We start from the raw sequence: 6,981 nt of genomic DNA on the forward strand, positions 1-6,981 counted from the left end.
GCATTGAGATCATAAATTTAATTAATTAAAAGAAGTTATTAAATTAAGTTGCAAGTTGCATTATATTAGAAATATATCTTATTTAAATGTTAGTGAAAAAAAAATAGATTAATTTCATTTATTGTTTCCTAGAATTTAAAAATAAATGAATAAAAGAATAAATTAGAATTAAAGTATTGCTTTAATTTCTTTTTAAGGAAATTAATTATTTAGCATGAGAAAAGAAAAGAAAAACAAAAAATGAAAGGATTATAATTTTTGCTTATTACATTTTAATTTATCCTTTTGGTGGGAATTAGAAAAGAAAAGAAAATTCCTTTTTATTACTAAAATTAAATATTAGGTTTTTTTGGGGGGAAAATATGTGCAACCTAAAAGTTTAGGTTAAAGGGAATATATCTTTTTCTTTTTAGGGGTTCACAGGAAGGAGGCGGCTGTGCATGAAAGGAATTTTTGAAATTTTCTGGAGGGCTTGTTCTTGAGAAGGTGAAGATTTTGGAGTTGTTGGGAAGGAGGTTGGGGTTTCAGAATTGGAAGCTTGTTGAAGGATAGAAGCTCTCCAACAAAGTTCTTCCAGGAAAGCTATACAGGTTGGGTGGCCTCTTCTGGTTGTTTTTAAAGAAAATATTTTATTTCTTCCCCCATTCTGAATGATGTGTGTTTTAAAAAAAATATAGATGTTTAGAATGCGTGCAGTAGTTTTGGAATGAATATTATGGAAGTTATTGAAAAATTTCAGTCTCTGTATGTTAAAAATAATTTTCAAATCTAAAACCCCTTTCTGGTTATTTCCTGTTCTCGGCTAAAATCCTTTCTTGAAATTTATTTTTAGTTTTTGAGAAGAAGTTATTTCCTTGGGTGTTTGTAGATTTAAAAATTTTAAGGAATTTGGAAAAGTTATTCTAGCAAAATTTTGCCAGATTTACCCTCCTTTGTCCCATAAAAATTTCTCTGTGTGTTATGCAATTTTTGTGTTCTTCCTAGTTGTAGAAATTTATTAAAAATTGGGTTAAGAAAAATATTGGATTATGGAAGATATTTGTGCAAATAAAAGTGGAGTAGAGTGGGGATGCATTGATTTTTATCTCTGTTGAATTTTTTTTTTCCCTGTGAAAATTAATTTTTAATCCCTATGAAAATTAATTTTTAAATCTCTGTGATTATTGATCTTTATATTCTGTGAATATTGGTTTTTTTATATTCTCTGTGTAAATTTTCCAAAATTAAAAAAAAATAAAGGGGGCCTTGTGAAATTTTTACCTATATATCTAATTTGGGCATTTATGAAAAGTTAATTTTTAAATTAAAAAATATATATATAAAAAAAAATGGGGTTTTTGGGGAGGGAGTCAGTAGTTACTACCGACAATAGCAATGCTATCGTACGGTAGCAGTGCTACCGCACGATAGCAGTGCTACTGCACGGTAGCATATGCTACCCTAAGGTAGTAGTGCTGCCTACGGTGGTACTTGCTATCGTAAGGTAGCAGTACTACATGCGGCAGTATATGCTACCGTAGGGTAGCAAATAAAGCTACCAGGACATTTAATTCGCCCCCTGGTTTGTGTGCCTTTGACATTAATGGAAAATTAAGTTTTTATTAATTCTGTGTTTTATATATATATATATATATATATATATATATATATATATATATATATATATATATATATATATATATATATATATATATATATATATATATGTTTTTCAAACTTGGGCATTTTATTAATTAAGTTTTAATTAATACTATGCAGATTTATTTATGTTTTAATTTAAATATATATTTTGTAATATGAATATATGTATATAATATATATTTGGTGAATATATATATATATATATATATATATATATATTAATATACTTATATTATATTATCATATATATATATATATATATAATTAATTTAGAATTTGGTTATTTCCAGAAAACCTTATATTTTTAGATTCTATATATATTCTTGGAAATGCATTAGGAGGTTAATTTTTATGTGTCTAATTTAGCCTTATTGATAAAATGACAATTCTGCTTTTCTTTTATCAATGAGATGTATTTTCTGCTTTTCTGAAATATCTGCATTTGCAAGTAATTAATGCTTTTTACTGTTTTAAAAAGATTGTCTGTTATAGGATCTTTAGAAGAAAGGGTATTCTCTGGTAAAAGCATATTTTGTTATAAATCTGATTTGAGTTATTGTCTTCTTACTAAGGTTGTTTTTACCCCTTAGTCAAGTGTCGTTGTATAACCCTGTGATGTGAACCATTGTGTGTTATGTTTCCAAATGGTCAATCTTGGGTTAGTGATTGTGTATCCTTCACCTGTGGTTTGTCAGGATTAGATATGGCTATCAGTTTCACCATAGAGTTCTCGTAGAGAGACCTTTCTTGTTAGTGTCCTATGAGAGAGTGTGGCTTTTGAGCAGGGGTCGTGCCCAAAGTGGATGGCAGGATAACCCTTCAAAATTTAGTTAAGAAGTGATAACCTAATAATTGATTAGGTGGTGGGTAGCTAAAATATTAAACTAAGATAATGTGCCTTGCACATGGTTGAGTGCTTGTATAGGCTCAAGATGTGGTGAGAAGGCCTGGAATGGCAAACCTACCACCTTGTCTTCATGAAAGGATTAGTAGGGTCCGCATGATGCTTAGATGGAGCCGGGGGTTCAGAAGAGGTTACATGGATAACCCAGGATGGGGGTCGGGACCTATGGAGGCCTACCTAGGCTAACCACCTTAAGCCATGCGATGACACTCTCTCATTAGAGTCACTAGTGTTTATGAGTTGAGTCACATAGTTGTTTGCAGAGTCATGTAGTTCTATCATACTTGTCTTATTTTGCTTGCTTGAGGGTCTTCTACTATCTCCCAGCACGGTGGGGTGGTTCCATTTCAGAAACACATGGTCGGGTGGTAGTACCACTTCCCATCGGATGTTCCTGGATTGTATCTTCAAGCGAGGAAAGGCTTCGCTGGTGTTTCTTGGTTCGTAATTCATGTACCAGCTCTTGTTCGTGATCATCCTTCAGTTGAGACCATGTGGTCATTGTATCAAACAATTATGTAACCTTGACATTGCAACTTTGTAATCCTTGGTATTATTGGAAACCATGTACTTATGGATATTGTAATATTTGATCATTGGAATGTATGTTAATTTGATTGGTTTAAATCTTATGTATAAATGAATTATGGATATATAAATGCATTTGATTACTTTAATTCTTTCATTATGGAATTTAGATGTATGTGTAGTTTGTATCTTAAACATTTAATTTTCCTAATTAGATGAATAATTGGATTAACCATAGTGTTAATATAATTTGTGAAGTAATCTTCACTGGTAACCCTTAGGAAATCTTGTGTTAGACTTCCACTATGTTATTAAATGTGCAATTGTTATAATTAATGCACTGGTCTTTTTAAAAAAAAAATATCACCGTTTAGTTGCCTAGTTGTGTTGTTTTCCTTTAGGGTTTCTGGTGGGGCATTACATTTGGTATCAGAGCCCAAGTTTCAACACTGAGTACTCTAGGTTTGTAGTGAACCCATTCAACTTGACCTTTTTGCTTAGGTCTTAATGTTTGTGTTTCCCTTGTTTTACCCTTGTTGTAGATCTGGACCGTTTTCTCTTTTGTAGTGCTAGGTCATGGCTAGGAAAGATAGGGGAGGTGGTCGTACGGGTGATCGCAATAGAGGCAGAGGTAGAGAACGGGGCCATGGTTCTAACCGTCACAGTCCTTCACCACCACCCATGCATGTGAGTGTCAAGCCGGAATAGTCTGTTCATCGGGATTCATGGCATATAGAAGAGAAGGTTCAAGAAAGGAAAGAGCTGAGACATATGTTTCAGGATGTTCTTGCTAGGTTAGGCTCTAGGCTTGAGGTTGATCCATCTATTCATGTTCAGGTTGAGGAGTCACATCAGCCATTTTCATTGGAGAGAGAGAGAGAGAGAGAGAGAGATCACCCAGGAGGAGGGAGATCCCAGGTGACCGAGATCTAGCTTCCTTGGGTCACATAAAGGACTTGATGAGGTCCAACCCTCCCTTCTTTGATGGTAAGGGTACCAGTCTCGAGGTAGAGACCTGGCTTATCAGTCTAGATTAGTGTTTCACTTTGAGGAGAAGATCAGTGTGTGCATTAACACCGTAACATGGGAGCTATTTCTGGAGAGATTCAGAGCACGATTTCTCTCACCCCAGTGAAGGCAGACTCGAGGTGATGAGTTCTACACTCTGTGTCAATATGGTTTGTCACTGGATCAGTTTGAGCACAAGTTCTATGAGCTTAAACAATATGCCAGAATTGGTAATGATGAGGCTATGCTTGTCCAGCACTTCTTGATGGGTTTGAATGATCGCATCAGCGAAGGAGTGAGGGTGTTTGAGCCAGCTATAGTTGAGATAGCTATGGCGAAAGCCAAATTAGTTGAGTAGAATCTTATCCGTGCACTAGGTGATCAATGAGGTGTGCAAATAGAGAGTGCACCTTTCAGTGGGAACAGAGCTCATAAGAATCAGTCCCAGTCAACTACACCATTTAGGACTCCTCAGGCACCCTCTAAGGGTTGACAACAGTAGCAGCAGCAACCGTCGAGACCGAAACAGTTCTAGGGCCAGCAGGGTGGCAACTCTCAGTATAGGAAGAACAAGACCTGGCAGAGGAGCAGACAGGGCCCTTTAAGGCAGTCCTCACAGAGTGCATCTCACACCCCTATCCGGGGAAGTTTCCAGTAGTCTAGTGGGTCATCAAGTAGTAGAGGACCAGGTAGGGGAGCTTTCTTCTCTTGTGGGCAGTTTGGTCACATAGTCACGTAGTGCCCTCAGTGTTCCCACCATATAGGTAGTCAAAGGTCAGCAACGTCAGAGCCTATAGTAAGAGATGCAGGTAGATCCCATAGAGTATTTGCAGCGGTGGATAACTGCCAGGCTGATCATTAGGGTACAGTTATTGAGGCAACAGGTGTGTTGTGTGGAATTCCTATCTCTGTACTTTTTGATTTTGGTGCTTCAGATTCTTTCATTTCTTCGTCCATTGTGGAGTGATGTGGACTCGCGTCTGCTAAGCAGGAGGATAGGTGGCAAGTAGAGTTGGCTACAAGTGTTTGTGTTTCTGTAGATGACTTTATTCCCAGTTGTGAGTTGGACCTAGGATCCCTTGTTACTTCATTTGAGCTTCAAGTCATTCCTTTGGGTTCTTATGGAGTTGTGTTGGGGATGGATTGGCTATCATCTCACAGTGCTCGTGTAGACTATCGTAAGAAGATAGTGGAGTGTTTAGATGACCTTGGTAGGGAAGTGGAGATTTTTGGGGTTTAGAGACCGAATCCCTACGTATGATTTCCGCTATGCAACTTAAGCAGTGCATGCGTAGAGGGTATCTACTTCTTGCAATTACTCTTGAGGATGTGGATGAGAAAGAGAGTAAAGAAATTTTTCTTGGTGGCCACCCTATTCTTTGAGAGTATGTTGATGTGTTTCTGTTGGATATTTTGGGTATGCCTCCAAAGTGAGACATAGATTTTCACATAGACTTGGTTCCTGGTGCAGAACCTATTTTGAGAGCTCCATATCGGATGACTACTCAGGAGTTGAGTGAGTTAAAGTTGTAGATAGAAGAATTGTTGGCCAAGGGATTCATTCATCCTAGTATTTCCCCTTGGGATGTGCCTATTATCTTCATTAAGAAGAAGGATGGTTCTCTTCAGTTATGCATTGATTACCGATAGCTAAATAAGGTAGCCATCCGGAATTGATATCCATTGCCTCGTATAGATGATCTTTTTGATTAGGTAAAGGGAGCCAAGGTGTTCTCTAAGATTGACCTGAAATGTGGGTACCATCAGTTGCGCATTCAAGATGCATATATTCATAAGTCAGCATTTTGTACTCGTTATGGACACTATGAGTTCACAGTGGTGCCATTTGGTTTGATGAACGTGCCTTCAATTTTCATGAGCCTCATAAATGGGGTTTTTTTCACCTACCTTGATCATTTTGTCCTTTTGTTCTTGGATGACATATTGATTTATTCTAGAACTATGGAAGAGCATGAGGGTCACTTATGTCAAGTATTGCAGTGCTTGAGGGAGAATTAGTTGTATGCCAATTTGGAAAAGTGTGACTTCTTCTAGTCTGAGGTGAACTATCTTGGTCATGTGGTGTTGGGAGAAGGTGTATCTATGGATCCTTCAAAGATCCAAGCCATTATTGATTGACCAGCACCAACCAATGTTTCAGAAGTTCGGATCTTTATGGGTTTTTCTGGATACTACCATCGCTTTGTTCAGGGATTTTCCCAGATTGGACACCCAATTAGTTCTCTTCAGAGGAAAGGGAAGAAACTTGTTTGGTTAGAGTAGTGTGAGTCAGCTTTTCATACCTTGAAGGAACTCCTTGTTAGTGCTCCGATTTTGGTAGTTCCTGATCCATCTAGAGATTTTATGGTATCCACAGATGCCTCTTTGGAAGGTATAGGTGTAGTGCTTATGCAAGATGGATGTGTGGTTTCTTATGAGTCTCGCAAACTCAAGAACCACAAGTTGAACTATCCAGTTCATGATTTAGAGTTGGCAGCCATAGTTCATGCTTTGATTAGATGGCGACATTTCCTATTAGGGTGTCAGTTTGAGCTGCATAGTGATCACCGTGGTCTGCAGTATATATTCACACACCCGAACTTGAATGATCAATAGCGGAGATGGATGGAATTCCTCTGCGAGTATGATTTTGAGGTTTTTTATATTTAGGGGAAAGAGAATGTGGTGGTAGATGCTTTGAGTCGTAGGCAGCATGGAGTTTTAGCATTGTCCCTTGGAGTAGACTAGAGAGGTAGGATTCTTGGAGTTCTTCCTCAGGATACTTGGTATCAGAATGTTAGAGTTGTGATAGAGTCTGAAAGGCCTTTAGAGGGTAGATTTTCTGGATATAACCTTGAGGTAGATGGACTTCTTCATCACCTTGGATGGATCTATGTACC

This window comes from Cryptomeria japonica, chromosome 7 (assembly GCF_030272615.1).
Source record: "Cryptomeria japonica chromosome 7, Sugi_1.0, whole genome shotgun sequence".
Classification (NCBI taxonomy): Eukaryota; Viridiplantae; Streptophyta; class Pinopsida; order Cupressales; family Cupressaceae; genus Cryptomeria; species Cryptomeria japonica.